Source organism: Podarcis gaigeae (assembly GCF_964106915.1).
Source record: "Podarcis gaigeae genome assembly, chromosome: 9".
NCBI classification, from domain to species: domain Eukaryota; kingdom Metazoa; phylum Chordata; class Lepidosauria; order Squamata; family Lacertidae; genus Podarcis; species Podarcis gaigeae.
The window spans coordinates 38,221,556-38,238,756 of NC_139685.1; the positions used below are offsets into that span (position 1 = coordinate 38,221,556).

The 17,201-nt window shown below is 41.4% G+C and overlaps 1 protein-coding gene across 3 annotated transcripts in view; it reads right to left on the bottom strand.

The window, feature by feature from the left end:
• Positions 1–910: 910 nt before the first annotated feature.
• Positions 911–17,201, bottom strand: part of LOC310852479 (uncharacterized protein) — a 151,813-nt gene continuing 135,522 nt past the window's right edge. For 2 of the 3 annotated variants that reach the window (XM_083756072.1, XM_083756071.1), the window contains exon 8: positions 911–1,327. The gene's annotated coding sequence lies outside the window, so the exon portion shown is untranslated. Of the gene's footprint in view, positions 1,328–6,387; positions 6,553–17,201 lie in introns of those variants that run through there. The other variant, XM_083756070.1, reaches the window with a different exon arrangement.

A 17,201-nucleotide genomic window follows, 5' to 3' on the forward strand; every position in this document is an offset into this window, starting at 1 on the left:
TTAAACAGGCATCAACATACACAAGAAAATGAAACAGAAACGTAAAAGAGATGGTTCCATGGGATGCAGGGACTTGATGACTAGACTTTCTTATTTCAGTTATATGTACACTTCCCTAAGAGTAAGACACATTCAACACAATGGAACTTACTACTCTATACCACTGAGCCTCTTGGGCTTGTCGATCAGAAGATTGGTGGTTTGAATCCCCACAATGGGGTGAGCTCCCGTTGCTCTGTCCCAGCTCCTGCAACCTAGCAGTTCGAAAGCACACCAGTGCAGGTAGATAAATAGGTACTGCTGCGGCAGGAAGGTAAATGGTGTTTCTGTGTGCTCTGATTTCCGTCATGGTGTTCTGTTGTGCCAGAAGCAATTTAGTCATGCTGGCCACTGTTGGTTTGCAAGCCCCCTCCATAGAGACTGGCCCCTCTCACTGTCCTCGGAGCTTGCTTACCGGTAACCTTCTCTGGCTGATATCTCGGACAGACCATGGAGATTTTGATAGGCGACATTTTCCCAAGCGTGGGTAAAATGCACAACCCCTCCCTCCTGCTTCCGCAGGGGAAAGAAAATAAGTCAGAAATCTATTTACATGATGTTTATTTCTGACATTACAGCACTAGAGAAAAACACGTCCTTTCAGTTCAGTTCTTCCAGCAAGTCTGACAAACTTCCCAAACATGCGCAAATGGAAGGTTTCAAATTACACTCTTCACAAAGACTTATCCAGCCTGTGAACATCCTGGGAAATTCTTCTTTCCCACAGATAGGTGCATCATGTGATGTCAACAATCTGGCTGTCTGCAGCGGTGATGTTTCCATATACTGACAGCCACATGACCTGGAAAGCTGTCTGTGGACAAACGGCGGCTCCCTTGGCCTGAAAGCAAGATGAGAGTCGCAACCCCATGGTCGCCTTTGACTGGACTTAACCATCCAGGGATCCTTTACCTACTATTGAGTAAACATGCAGATTGTGCAGTTATGAAGTGCAAAATTACTCAAGGCTCCTAATACTCCAGGGTATATTCTTACTTGCCCCACCACAAATCATGATAATTGCATACTATTGTTTATTTTATTTTACTGTCCTGTATTACCTCCATTATGGAACTCAAAGTGGCATATATGTGATTCCCAGGTTGCCTCTTATTCAGAAAATAACCAGATCTAGATCTAGGATAGGAAGGTTGCTGTATCCTGTGGCTTCAGATCATGTTCTTTTTAGACCTAGGCTGGCAAGCTGCTTCTTCCCCTGTGTTGTGAGATGATATGGATGTTTCATATTCTGTTCTCTGAAATCTCTTTGAACCCGCTTGGTTATTAACTGTGAAAAATCACATAAAGTATTTATTCAAGGCATGTTTCTGTATCATCATGAGAACACACTCATGAGCCTGACACTGCTAGTTAAATTAAATAGGTGTTAAAGCTTTTTAAAAACGATAGATGGAAAGCAGAAACTATAAAATGCAAACATTCACTTGTAAGATCTTCTAACAACATTGAAAGTGTGGTGTTTTGCTTCAGTTTAAGATTAATTGATATGCCACCAGTTATGTGGCTACCAATTTCTACAGTTTTTTTTCCTTCTATTAATCACACCAGCTCTTATTTTTAAGTTCACAGGACTAAACCGGGAATAACGCCCTTCAAGGCAACTTAGTGCAAATGCAATCTGAACCAGTCATATATCCTCCTTTTCCCACAGAGAAATAAAACTCTTAAATTAACTTCATATTGAAGTTCAAGTTAATTGGTATTTGGAAAAGGTTATATCCCCAAGGAACTGACTTCATATTTTATTCCAACTGCCACTCTTCCTACTTTTGCCTCGTCTTTTCTCTAGAATATCCCAGAAAGCAATGGAAATTCAAGCGGGAACTCTTGCAGTGTTACAATAGCATTGATGTTTGTTCCAGCCAAAGAACCATGGGTCTGGATCAGACAATATTTACCCTGGGTCAATCCCAGGAATATATGATGGATGGAGAGTGGCAGCAAGTCTTGCCTTCCTTTATCCCACCCAGCACATTTTTCCTTCCTTTGGCATCCCAGTTGGAGAGATGATAGGCTCTGAATACCATTTGAATAGGGATTTCAAATAGGAAAAGTTTCATAGGTTTCTTTGCATAGGTAATATCAGAGGAAAAATACAGGAATCAAGTAGTGATTGGGCCCGATGTGCTGATGCCCACAGAAGACAAGTTGAAAGTGACAATGTGCAATGTTCTGATGGAGCCTATCGGTGTTAAATCTAGTGTGCGTAGGTGCTATTTGAACGTTGCACCTTGTCAAATTCAGCTTGTCTTCCCGTATGGGACATTCCCAAGCCTACCTGATGTTCTATCACCGAGCTGTAAACCTTCCTCAAGTGGATAGCCATACAATACACAACATTTGAAAAGTTCGTTGCCATACACATAGGAAATTATGACAATTATTCATACGTGAGGAAAAACTCTGCCAGAGTATCCATGCAGTCCTGCCTTGACTAATGCATTTCCCCACCCCTGCACTATCCTGTTAAGTGACAATGACACTAGTATTTGGGAGAGAAGCCCCATGACATCACCCTACACACTAGACACTCCTATCTCCATCACTGTCCTAAAACCTTCCAATCTCAAACAAGAAGTGTCTACACACACACACACCACTAAGCATTTTGTGTACGTTTGCAACCTCAAAACATTTTAGAAACTGTTTCATCCTAACTTTTCATGTGTTGATCATTCGCTGGTTAGAATGAATTTCTTTTTTCTACTCGTGTTATGCTTTGCTAATTGCATTATATGGTTAGCTTTAATTTGTTACAATCATTAGTTTTTCTCATGTAAATTCTAATTAACATTATTTCTACATCACTACAATAAATTATTAAGGGAGATGGTTGTCCTGAAGGACACCACTTAGGCACTCCCTCACTCCCAGCTCAGTGACCTGAATGGAGATGTGGACAGCTTAGCCGCTGCATAGAGTGAATGAGATGAAACTATAATGTGTTTGCCAGAGAACACAATATGCTTTCCTACTAGAGCATTTTAGGAGAAAGTGAGGCATGTATTTCCAAAAACAAATGATTAAGAAAATGGAAGGGGAGCTCCTGAGATGCCACGTAATAGTCACCTCTCTATTAAAAACTTGGTGCTTCTATTGGCTGTGGAAGTTCATAAGTGACAATGACAGTACCAGTCTAGGACATTTTGCTATCTAAAGTGTATCCCAAGGGTATGTACCTCCACCTGGTAGCGCCAATGCTTGAAAAAGTCTGACGCCCCTGCACACCGGTATTCTGTTGTGAGTGTCTTCTGCAACATGTTCTTGATACCATAATGGCCCATTAGTGGTAGATTTATTCTGCTTTTGTTTGTTCTGTGATGTTGCCCCAATGTTATCACATTCCTGCTGTGTGGAGGGGCCATAGCACAACAGAAGAAGGAGAAAAACAAACTAGAACATTTGTGGTAGGAACAGTTAGGGATTCAAGAAGGAAGTTATGGTAGAAGAACTGGTTTCAAATGCAGTGTGACAATCCTCAAACATTTGCAGGCACAAACAGTATCAAAAGCGGGATTGTGTCTAACCACCCTGATAATATCATGCGCATATATAATTATGACTTTACAATAGAAATTATATCTGGAGGGATCCTTACTGCACTATTCAGACACTAATTCCTACCTTCATCAATTCTCCTCCACTCATGGTGCCACTTGAAGGAGGCTCCTTCAACCGGCTGCAAGGACAGATTCAAGGACAGACCATAGGCTAGGAACAGGTGGACAATTTTGTATGGAAGTGAAAATAGTGATACCTATTGTACTTACACTTCACATTTTTCAGCAGTCGTTTGCTTTTTTGCTATTTTCTCTGCATTTTTTCTCCTTGTTATTCTCCCCCTTTCTTTTCCTTCATGCATAATTAACAGTTCCTCTTCATCTTCCAGTCTTTCTCTTTTTCTTTTTCTTTTTTTACAAAATGTTATAAGAATGAGTAGTTAGTCATCACTTGTAATTAGAAACAGCAACAGACAGCAAAACTCAGTCATGTTTAATAAGGCTACAGTACTCTTCCAGTGTAGGGGGAAAGTGGTGCAGAAACATGACCTACTTTCTCTTTCACCATTTTTCAGGTGCACTTCTATTTACCAGCTACACAGATTAGTCCTGGCTAAATAATCACTCCCTATCTTCAGTTCCTGAAGATGATATTTTAAACAATCTTATCATGAAAGAACATTTTTATGCCCATAAATCACCAGGCAAACTAACTTAGCCTTTCTTTTTTAAAAAATGTATTTTAGTTTTTTGAAGAGCTTTTCTGGTGAAATAGATAAAGTCCTTCCACTGAACTTAAAACAGAGCAAACAGTTTCAAACTCAGTCCATGCATTACTCACACATATAGTACAGATCTGTGTTTAGCCCCACTTCCAAAATTATGCTCCTTCTCCTGCCCCAAAAGTTGAGACAATCATTTACACTATAATATCTGCAGTGGGACATCTTCCCTATGCATGGAAGCTCCCTGTGCAATTTAGAACTTTGATCACCCAAGTTTGTTCCATGGATTCCATGGATTCTTTTCGACTTCCGAGGTATATCTGTACTTTATTCCCAACTTAAGAATGGAAAGCATAATGCTGGTGGACACCAAAAGAGGTTTAAAGACGCTCTCTAGGCAAATCTAAAAAACATGTAGTATAAACACTGACAACTGGGAAACACTGGCTTGCAAGTGCTCCAATTGGAGAATAGCCTCTACCAAAGACATCATGGACTTGGAAGAAGCATGAACTCAGGGGCTGAAAAGGAGAAGTGAACTAAGAGGAAAGCACATTTGGCAAATCCTCACCATCATCAATTCCTGCCCGGAAACCTATATCCCCACTGGAAGGATGTAGAATTGGCTTCCACAGTCACTTACAGACACACACACATTCTTAAGACCATATTCATGGCAGACAATCTTACTCAGCCACAAGAGATTGCCAAAGAAAAAGATACTAAAGGAAAGTGTACATAAAAGTGCGTACTAGTAAGAAAGAATTAAAGATTAAAGAATAGCATACCCAAACACACTGTGATGGAAAATTGCTTTGCAAGAATGTGTGTATTAGGGAAAGTTGCATACAAGCATGTGTATGCTAAGAAAATGTTCATGAGGACTTAAAAAAATATCACAAACTGATGTGAACATGTGGAAAACTGAATTTAAGATTGGAAAAATTGGGGGAGGAAATTGACAGTCACCCATTCCAATACTCACTCCCTGCTAGGTCAGAATGTAAAAAGAAACTATAGAAAAGCAACTTTCAAGTGAGATGCAGAGGAAGCAAAAGAGAGAAGTGTGAGTTTTGGGACTCTGCAAGCTAAACTGTATCTTGGGGTGGTGGCTGCCTCTCTGGAAATATGATGAAAGCAGTGGCTCTGGCTGTCTGTTTAAACTGTGCTCCACCTATGCTCAGCTAATGCGTGAAAAATAAACTCAAATATTATAAAATGCCACAAACTTCCTTCCACAAGCTTCCTTCCACATGGTAATGTCTCATAGCTCAAAAGAAGTGGGGTGGGTCCATTCAAAGCAGTTAGCTTTCAGCTTGTATGTTTTCGAATAAAGGCATCTGAAGGAACTGTCTGACCCTCAGCTGCAACAAAACACACTAATGAACAAGTGCCGGCCTTTCTATCGAACAGGGCAAAGCAGTCTGCCTCAGGCAACAGATTTTGCCTCAGGTGTCAAAATACTTTGGGCTCCCTGCAGCAAACAACCCATTAGTGGTTCACTGGACCTGCTGTGAACGCTGCAGTGGAGTCAATTCACTGGTCAAACAGGAGTCATTCGTCGCTTCCTTGCAATAAATAACTCTGCTGCAAAGCCATTTACATGAAGCAGAGATCAGTCAGTAGCGATTTAGCTGTGTGTGTCATTAAGCAAGGCATTATCCAGCCTGTAAGCATGAGCCCTCAACCATAGAAGGAAAGGACAATAAGGACAATTTCCAGGTTCACTTCCAAAAGCAACAGGTATGACATCCTATTCACCCAGGGATGACAGAAGATGACTTGGCTGCAGCTGTGGCAGGCAGCAAAGATTCCAGCTGGGGATTAAATATGAAAATATGTATACTTAAAAAATGGGTTGAAATTGTCGCCTCATTTATTTTCCATGCTGCCCCAGATAATAGTAAGTCTTTTTAATTTAAAAGTGGCATGTTCACTGGGTAGGTGAAGTTACAGGCTTGCTTTCAACATTAGTCATACTAAGAACAGACCCATTTAAATTAATGCCCATGAATATCTCAGGTCAATTCATTGCAGCAGGTCTACTCTGAGAACTTGGTTGGGTACAATCAACAGTTTACATATCTCTGGCCCCTACTTACTTGTTCCATTTCAATTAGTGTCATAATCTCCTGTGAATACAGGTTAAAGAAGATTGCTCTTTACTGCAGTCGTGTCCTCCCAACACTGATTTTGCAGTATTACTAATCTTCTAAGTTAATAAAGAAATGTACTCAGAGGAAATGAATGTAGATTTCCCCCCTTACCTAAAAAGGAAAGTGATATTTAATCATCTCATATATTCTGTCCCAAACCTTCTAAGATAAGTCACTAAGGCTGCATACACACCATACATTTAAAGCTCATCTAAAAGCATGTGATTTCCCCCAAGAATGCTGGGAACTGAGATTTGTTCAGGGTTCTGGAAGCTATAGCACTGTGAGGGGTAAACTTGAGTTTTCGGGAATCTTTCAGGAAGCAATGTGCTTTAAAAGTGCTTTATATGTATGGTGTATACATAGCTCTTCATTCCCATTTTCTAAGGAAGTAATGCAAACAGGATTGGAGATCAGGGCTTTTGATAAGGAAAATAGTTCGTGTGGGTAACCCTGGGAGAGCAATTAATAATCCTGGCTCTGGGACAAAAGGACATTTATTAAGCATTTCAGTGCAGCCCATGACGCTTGTCAGTGAGGGGATGAGGAGATTTCACCCCTCCCATATCCAAGAATCTGCTGATGTGCTCTGCTGATTCTCCAGAGAGGAGGGGGTGGTTTCTGCTCTCTACTTATTTCGCTCCAGCCTCTCATCAAAGACAGAGAGAGACTGAGTGTTAGAGAGAGAGATTGTGTGTATAGATAAGGTTGCTGCTAAGAGCAGCTGCAGACACTCAGTGAAGTTCAGCATTTTTTCTTTAGACCTCATTTAGCTCTGTACATAGTTGTGTATTATGGTTGTAGATAGAATAAAAGAAGATATTCTACAGAGCTGCTCTCCGAGTCGTTTATGCTCTGCTATACTCTGCTGTACTTTGCTGTGCGACGACTGTCTTCTTGTTGGAATGAATCACAACTCTAAGCTGTGAGTCCACAGCACTTTGACCTGTTCCTGTGCAGAAGGTGGTCTCTGGAAGTGCTACCCAGCTCGCCTAGCCCAGTCGGGACTGAAGTGTGTGAGTCCAGTTGGTGGCACTGGCTCAAGGGCGATGCTGACAGGGGAATGGCACATGGAACAATGGAATACAGTAACTTTTATACAGTCTGCATGTGTATTTGAATTGGTTTTCAATGTTTTGTTTTGTCACTTGTGTGTTTGCCACCTTGGGCTCCTCTGGGAGAAAGAGCAGGATATACATTTTAAAACTCTTACTACTTCTGCTTCTACTACCGAATACACCACTTACACAGAAAGGAGATGTACAACACCATGTCCTCTAGCTCCACCCCCCACTGGCCCCACCTCCTGAAAGTTTGAAATTTGAGAATGTAGGCTCCTCTTTCACATGCTATGATGAATACATGCACATCAGAAGATAGTACAGCATATGACCATAGCTGTCAATGTTTCCCTTTTTTAAAGGAAAATTCCCTTATTCCAAATAGGATTCCTCGCAAGAAAAGGGGAAAGTTGACAGCTATGCATATGACAGTTGGGGCAGGGCCAACAGGCACAGTCCCTTCCCCTGCCTCCATGAATTGAATGTATATTTAAAGGTGGCCATTTCAACTCTCCTAGTATCTCTCTGAAACATCAACAAAGATGCTTTTCATGCTAATTTCTTCTTTATCAATATGTGGCCTGATTCACACATGTGCACTTCCACATACACACACTTGCCTCTAGGTACCCAAATTGCTTCTGGTTTCCAGAGCTAAAAGGCAGGTGCAGGTGCACCCTTGCATGGAAGCCTCATTGCATAGGAAACCACCTTTACAAGGTCGGGCCCAACAATGCTTTCTCTGACTGGCAGTGGTGTTTCAGGGAACAAAGTCATCCAGATGTTTTTTCTCATCCAGATGTTTTTAACTAGATATGCCAGGGATTGAACCTGGGACCTTCAGCATACAAAGCATGCAAGTCTATCGCTGAGCAATAGCTCTTCAAAATGATGCCTTTGGCTAGAGGCATGAGGAGAAAAAAACCCCAAATCCTAGAAGTATATTGGATGCTTGCACCAATATTTGTTTCCATTTGTTGTGTGGCTGCTTCCTAATATTTATGCACTCTCCCATTCTGTGTGCTGATAAAGGTTCTGAAATAACTCCTGTGGTAATATTGGCATAGGTGAAAGGTCTAAGGAAAAAAAAAATCCACGGCAAACCAAAACCCAAACAAATCCCAGGCACACTAGACCATGGAAACAGAGTGACAGCTTGTGCTTTGCATCCTTCAGTCACTGAGCAGTCTAATTTTTGAAGTGTCATGCATTTCCATGGCAGACTGAACATTTTACTTCACAAGCTGGCAAAGATCTGCTCAAGAAGGCAGAATGTGACCTAGATATTTTCAAACTGACCCTGAACAGACGAGGCCTTGAATGAACGAGATGTTTTTTTCAGCAGCTGAATATGGAATGACTGATTGCAAGTGTGTGGAGTATTTATGATTAATCCTATTAAATGCTGGGCCACTGATGACAGTAGATTGCAAACATCTCCACTTTCCCAGGAATGAGCGTATGACAGCCTTTATATGCTTGTCATACTGGTAGATTGACTAACGGTTTCTGCAGTCCAACATACAGGTGATATTGCCATTCATACTGACATTAAAAGATTCTGTAGCATTTTTCTTGACGGAAAAATTGACCACATGTCATTGGGTTGTATCAGGGCCGGCCCAACACACACAAAATGGTGCCTCTCCACCAGCCAGGGAAGAAGAGGTGAGTGAAGATCTACATCAGGAACAAAGAGGGGGGTAGATTTAGCCTCCAAGGAGCACGCCACAGCTGTTGCTGACACAACAGCAGCAGCAGTGGGCAATACATTCCTTGAAGGCCAGATCTGCTGCCCCTGTGGATCCTGCCACCAAAGGCAGTCCCCTCACCTTGCCTCATGGGTGGGCCGGCTCTGGGTTGTGTCCAACATTACTCCTACTCATGGTACATCTACTAAAATGAATGAACATGACTAACTTAGGCTTATTCATTTCATGGATGTACTCTGAGTAGAACTTCTGGCGCCACCCACAACTGTTGTGTGAGCTACCCATCCCACTATAGTGTCTCCTTTTCCTCTCCTGTCTCTGGGACAGCCTCTATTGAAAACCATTAAACTGCCATTTTGTTTACATTCTCAATAAAACTCAGTTTCTGATAAAAGCCCTTCTCTTGAGCCTGTTGCTTTCCCAAGTACAGAGCCCTGGTTATGGAGATCAATAACTTTTATGAAAGTTGATTTCTTTTTCAAATCTGCTGTTGCCAAAATTCATTTTGCTGGCAGCTTATTAGATATCTTGAGGAAAGAAAGTTAATTCTGTCATTGTGAATTACTTATAATGCACATGAGAGATGCTTTAAATTTTATCTGCAGTTTTAACAGAAAATGTTATTTAACAGAATTCTTTAAAATCTCCTTGAATGTATATTGAGGACCTAAAACTTTTAAAGATCAATAATACTGAGCAGTTTGAAAATAATCTTATATGTCAGTCTACTACTACCTAGTTGAGAGGCTTAACATGCATGAGGAGATCTTTGAATGGATGATACGAAAGTTGGGGGGGTCAATTTCTTGCTCAGTAATATTTTTTATGATCATAATCTGAACTACCTTCAGAAAGTTTTGCAATATCCATCAGATTTATACAGCAACACACTACTATGACATTTTATTGAGATTCAAGAGATAAACATGGAATCATATTCATGACATTTGAAATATATAAAACTCACAGAAATGCATGCTAAGAGGGGGCACTTGCTATGTTACATATCCTAAAACCACCCAAAGCTAGAGCAATGGAACCATGATGGAGGGAGAAGAAACATTAGTTTCATTAAGTCCATAAAGTGATATGATACCACTTAAACAGTCGTGGCTTCCCCCAAAGAATTATGGGAGCTGTAGGTTGTTAAAGGTGCTGAGAGGCCCCTATCGCAGTTACATTTCTGAGAGTTCTCTGTGAAGAGAGATTGATGGTTAAACCACTCTGTAAATTGTAACTCTGGGAGGGGAATAGAGGTCTCCTAACAGCTTTCAGTAACCTTTAATAAACTACAGCTCCCAGAAGTATGTGGGTGAACCCTTGACTGCTTATAGAGGTTATTATAGTATTTTATATAGTGTGAATGTGGTCACTATATATCTTGTGTTGGGTTTAGGGAGAAAACAATACATGCCCAGGACTTCAAACACAACCTTACATTATTGCAATGTAACTAGACTGAGGGAAAAGTTACACCCAGTAATCAGGACCTGGAAAGAACCAAATCAGGCCTGAAAGTGCTAGTGCAATTATAGGCAAGCTTGGCCCTCCAGATGTTAAAAGCAACAAAAAAGGCTTTTATGGGTATGTTCGTAGCAAAAGGAAGAACAAAGAAACAGTGGGGTCACTCAGAGGAGAAGATGGTGAAATGCAAACAGGGGACACAGAAAGGGCTGAACTCCTCAATGCCTTCTTTGCCTCAGTCTTCTCCAATAAAGAAAACAATGCCCGACCTGAAGAATTTGGAGCAAATGATTCAGCAGAGGAAACACAGCCCAGAATAACTAAGGAGATAGTACAAGAATACTTGGCTAGTCTAGATGTATTCAAGTCTCCAGGGCCAGATGAACTGCATCCAAAAGTATTAAAAGAACTGGCAGATGTGATCTCAGAACCACTGGCAGTCATCTTTGAGAATTCCTGGAGAACAGGCAAAGTCCCGGCAGACTGGAGGAGGGCAAATGTTGTCCCTATTTTCAAAAGGGGGGAAAGAGAGGACCCAAATAATTACCGCCCAGTCAGTCTGACATCAATACCAGGGAAGATTCTGGAGCAGATCATTAAGCAAACAGTCTGTGAGTACCTAGAAAGGAATGCTGTGATCACCAATAGTCAGCATGGATTTCTGAAAAATAAGTCATGTCAGACTAACCTGATCTCGTTTTTTGACAGAATTACAACCCTGGTAGATGAAGGGAACGTAGTGGATGTAGCCTACCTTGATTTCAGCAAGGCATTTGACAAGGTGCCCCATGATATTCTTGTAAAGAAGCTGGTAAAATGCGGTCTTGACTATGCTACCACTCAGTGGATTTGTAACTGGCTGACTGACCAAACCCAAAGGGTACTCATCAATGGTTCCTCTTCATCCTGGAGAAGAGTGACTAGTGGGGTGCCACAGGGTTCTGTCTTGGGCCCGGTCTTATTCAACATCTTTATCAATGACTTGGATGATGGACTCAAGGGCATCCTGATCAAATTTGCAGATGACACCAAACTGGGAGGGGTGGCGAACACCCCAGAGGACAGGATCACACTTCAAAATGACCTTGACAGATTAGAGAACTGGGCCAAAACAAACAAGATGAATTTTAACAGGGAGAATGTAAAGTATTGCACTTGGGCAAAAAAAATGAGAGGCAGAAATACAAGATGGGTGACACCTGGCTTGAGAGCAGTACATGTGAAAAGGATCTAGGAGTCTTGGTTGACCACAAACTTGACATGAGCCAACAGTGCGACGCGGCAGCTAAAAAAGCCAATGCAATTCTGGGCTGCATCAATAGGAGTATAGCATCTAGATCAAGGGAAGTAATAGTGCCACTGTATTCTGCTCTGGTCAGACCTCACCTGGAGTACTGTGTCCAGTTCTGGGCACCACAGTTCAAGCAGGACACTGACAAACTGGAACGTGTCCAGAGGAGGGCAACCAAAATGGTCAAAGGCCTGGAAACGATGCCTTATGAGGAAACGCTAAGGGAGCTAGGCATGTTTAGCCTGGAGAAGAGGAGGTTAAGGGGTGATATGATAGCCATGTTCAAATATATAAAAGGATGTCACATAGAGGAGGGGAAAAGGTTGTTTTCTGCTGCTCCAGAGAAGCGGACACGGAGCAATGGTTCCAAACTACAAGAAAGAAGATTCCACCTAAACATTAGGAAGAACTTCCTGACAGTAAGAGCTGTTCGACAGTGGAATTTGCTGCCAAGGAGTGTGGTGGAGTCTCCTTCTTTGGAGGTCTTTAAACAGAGGCTTGACAGCCATATGTCAGGAGTGCTCTGATGGTGTTTCCTGCTTGGTTGGACTCGATGGCCCTTGTGGTCTCTTCCAACTCTATGATTCTATGATTCTATGTTTTGGGACTACAACTCCCATAATCCCTAGCTAACAGGACCATGGTCAGGGATGATGTGAGCTGTAGTCCCAAAACATATGGAGGGCTGAGTTTGCCTATGCCTGCGCTAGTGTGACCCACTAGCATACACAACATCATCACTGTATGTGTATGTTTAAGAAGGGGGAAATAACTTTGCTCAAGAATATGTTGGTTTTAATGTTAAATTACTTATTAAGCAACTTTTAACTGTCTTTCAAAAAGCACCCAAAGGCAGCTAAAAGCAATAACTGAAACACTATAAAATAATTTTTTCTCATTACAATTTGTATTTTATCATCACCATCATTGTGCAGTCATGAACACAGTGTTTACTATAAATTGGGAGCATAGGGTCCTGCCACAAAGCACTTACAATCATGAAATATATAAGTATCATTCATCCATTAGGGAGAGAAAAATCAAAAGGCCCTAATTAGAATCTTGATTAGGAACAACTAAAACGTCACAAAGCAATGAGCAAGATCTGGAGCACTCTGGAAGCTGTGACTTGCTCAGCACATCTTACTGCATGAGGTTAAGTACAAATTGAGCCCCATTTCAGCTATAGTAGCTGAATAGACTGGTAGTTGATACTGATAGCATCTTCCAGTGCAACTGAGGGCAACAGGGTAGATAAGGAAGTGCAAGGCAAATACAGCCCTGTCTTCAAACAACATGCCACCACTCCTAGTATCTGTCATGACCTAGGAGTCCGACTCCCCTTCTTCAGGGATTTAGAGTAGGAGAGGGAATTGCCCCAGGGCCAGCAATTCTCCCTCCTGCTCTAAATAGAGATGGAAATGGAGATACATACTGAACCATAGGTAAAGGTAAAGGTAAAAGTACCCCTGACCGTTAGGTCCAGTCACAGACGACTCCGGGTTGCAGTGCTTATCTCGCTCTATAGGCCGAGGGAGCTGTCCGCAGACAGCTTCTGGGTCATGTGGCCAAACCAGAGCAGCGCATGGAAACGCTGTTTACTTTCCCGCCGGAACGATACCTATTTATCTACTTGCATTTTGCTGTGCTTTTGAACTGAACCATAAGAGTGGCATAAAAGGAGCACCTTGCACCACTTCTTTTCCACCCTGAGGAGGTTTTGTTGTCCATTTCTGAATCCCTAGCGGTATCATAGACTGTGTATACACAATGCATTTAAAACACATATTTGAAACACATTCTTTCCCTCAAAGAATTCTGGGCACTGTAATATACTCCTCACAGAGTTATAGTTTCCAGCAACCCTGAATAAACTGCAGTGCTGAGAATTCTCTGAGAGGAATAAAGTGCTTTGAATATGCTTTAAAGGTATAGTACGTATGCAGTCACAGTCTCCCTTGTTCTGTCAAAGTCAACAGCTGCAAAAGCTGGCTGGGCCCCTTTGCATGAAGAGGTTCCTGTCACCCAAGGCAGAGCTACCTACAAAGATTGAACTGTAATTCCTATTCAAAGAGCAACAATTGAGCTCTCCTCCTGTGCTGTTTCTAGCCTAAAGTCCTCCAGGATACAATTAAAAACCAGCAATAAAATCATAACCATCAGTATAAAAGCCAGCAAGACAAGACCAAAGGCTGGAAAAAAGGATGGTTAATCTAAGAATTGGGCTCTGAAAATTTGGAAGAGCAAATACATCTTAACTGTGTGGCAGAAACAAAATTTAAAAAATCCTTCCAGTAGTAGAATTTTTTTATTTTGTTTCAACTACGGCAGACCAACATGGCTACCTAACTGTGTGGCAGAAGTCTATCAGTGCCCTGGCAAGCTTGGGAACAAATATTTCAATTTTTGCAGACACATTGCACAAGTTGTTTTTTTTTTTAGTCAAAATCTCCAAATTCCATTAGAGGTCCTCATTTTGGTTCAGGGTGCTTTGGAGAGTTCCCGCTTTGGGTTGGACAAGCCCCAAATCTGTCTGAAGCAGCCTGCTTCAGTTCAGGATTTGGACAAATCCACTGCACACCCCTAAAATATTGTTATGGATTTGGGGGGGGTTGCTTTGCATGATATATTTGGGTCCCAACCAAGCCTGTGATTTTGTAACTTTAAGATGGAAATTTGAAGTAAAAAGGACTGCTGAACTGGTCAAACCAATCTCCCTATTAAGGTAATGGGCCCAGCCAAGACTGTTTGGCATCAATTTACATGTCTAAAGAGTTGGTTAAGTGCAAATGTATTGAGACAAAGATACCTGGCTAGTGATGCTCTTTCATGAGAGGGATAAGAAGTCTCCCTCCCCGATCAACTAGCTGGAGACCACATCTTTTTGTAGGTAAGAGAACAACAGGCCAGGAGCTATCCTTTTTCTAAACTGAAGTTGTGAGTTTAAAAGACCCAATACTCTGTGCTAAAACCAAAGCTATGACCTTGCGGAGGGGCTTGAGGAAGCAAGATCTGTTGCAGTGTTGGTGCTGTGAACCTTCCACCTTATGATCAGGGTATAAATAAAATCATATATTCTAAGGATACTACAGTCTTCAGTCTTCCTTATTCAAAGAAACTGAACTCTGTGTATGTTCTGGAGCCCTTGTAGTCTCTTGTAGCTCAGAGACGGGGGTGGTGGTGTTGAACTACCATGTAGAATAACATAGAGACAGGCAGTATTCCAAATGCCTTCTCCACGTTAGCTTAGGCCAGATGGCTGGTTAGCATTTTCATGATAAAAGTTATGTTGCTCATGAATGTTCTAGGAAGAAGAGATCTTATCCTCACTTTTTCAACCTGCATCTAAGTCATTATGGCACTCAATAAAACACCATCACCCTGGTTCTCTTTACTAACAAGAGATGTGATAATGGTTAATCTGGAATGAATAGATTTCATCAGACTTCTAAGAATCTGTTTACAAAGGCATGAGTAATGCTGATGGTAACTATCAGTTGAAATCTATATAGCAAACATGTAAATAATTTGATATTCTCTTTTCCATACACAGCAAAAGCTGCATTAAGACTGCAAGGCTAAGCACACTGACTAGACTGTAAACTCCTTGAAACACAGTGGGACTTACTTCTGAGTAAGCATGCATATGATTGTATTGTAAGAGGCTGTTATGGTATTAATGACTACCGTAATTCCAGAAGACAAAACAATCTCAGATTTCACACATTAAAAAAGTGCCCTCAAGGGAGCAGGAAGGGGAGGGGATTATTCTGCTAATGTGGCCATTCATTGCACACTAATGATTTACCACATTGATGCAACTACCGTGCATTAATCTAAAACAACCCATGCAGGCTTCAATTGTGTAAGGGAACTGGGTATGTGAAGCAACTGCTAAGCACATTCAGCTACAGTGGTACCTCGGGTTACATACGCTTCAGGTTACATATGCTTCAGGTTACACACTCCGCTAACCCAGAAATAGTGCTTCAGGTTAAGAACTTTGCTTCAGGATAAGAACAGAAATCGGGCTCCAGCGGCGCGGTGGCAGCAGGAGGCCCCATTAGCTAAAGTGGTGCTTCAGGTTAAGAACAGTTTCAGGTTAAGAACAGACCTCCGGAACGAATTAAGTACTTAACCCAAGGTACCATTGTATATGCACTCAGAATCGTCACTGCAACTGGGGACCTTGCTTCATAAGGGTTCCCAGTCATGAGGTTTCTAAGCATGCTCAAACCTCTTTAGACCTTTTCACAATCAGGAGTGGAAGAGGAAAACCTGGCTTGGAGGCAGGATTGTTGAATGAGTACCTGCATCCACCCCACATTCCACCTCTGCTGCCCCTTTCTTTTGAGCGCATGAAGAGGCCTTTAGTGGCTACTTTGCGATGCAGTGGAAACTCAACAATCCCTATGTATAACAAATGTTGCTTTTTAAAACAGACTTTAAAATTTCATCTAGAGGTTAATCAGCAACTAGTAAGAAAGATCTTAAAAGCACTGCTTACCAATTATGCATCTCTAACAACAATGCATCACATCTAGTAGAAGACGCCTATGGATGTTAGCTGTAAGAAGAATAGACTTCAAATCCATACACCTACATTTGTATCTCTCTTCAAAGGTCATGGAAATAATAGATGTGTAGCCAAACACTGGCAAAACGTTCTACTTAAAATTCAGCTGTTCTCCCATGTCTGTTGGTACACATTACATCTAACTGATGTACTTTACAACCATCACAGGAACAGAATTCATAAAACATTTACTAATCAGCCATGCATTAGTTATATAGCGAAGGATTTTCTTTTTTCCCAAAAATAAAAATATGGAAATTACATGAATTGGGACTAGATTCCTCTTATTTAAATATATTTTGATGTGAATGCACAAAGCATCAGCAGATAAAGTACCTGTTAACACCCAGGGATACACATTGAAGTTTGACAGAACATTACCATATGAATGAACTGCAAAAAGGTGTATATAAAAGAAATCCTTTGTATTTCTCTTTAGTAATATCTGACACTACATGAGTTTGGGATAATGCATTTACTGCTTTGGGATTGACTGGAGAAGAATCAAATAGATTTTTAATTTTTTTGTAAGTTAATGCACAGCTGCTTGCAGAAGTCCACCGACAACGTTCATCAACGTTCACCCAAGCTTGGTTACTGCACAGGAGCCAACAATTAATGTGTAATGACCTCGGCCATAATCCAGCTTGTTAATA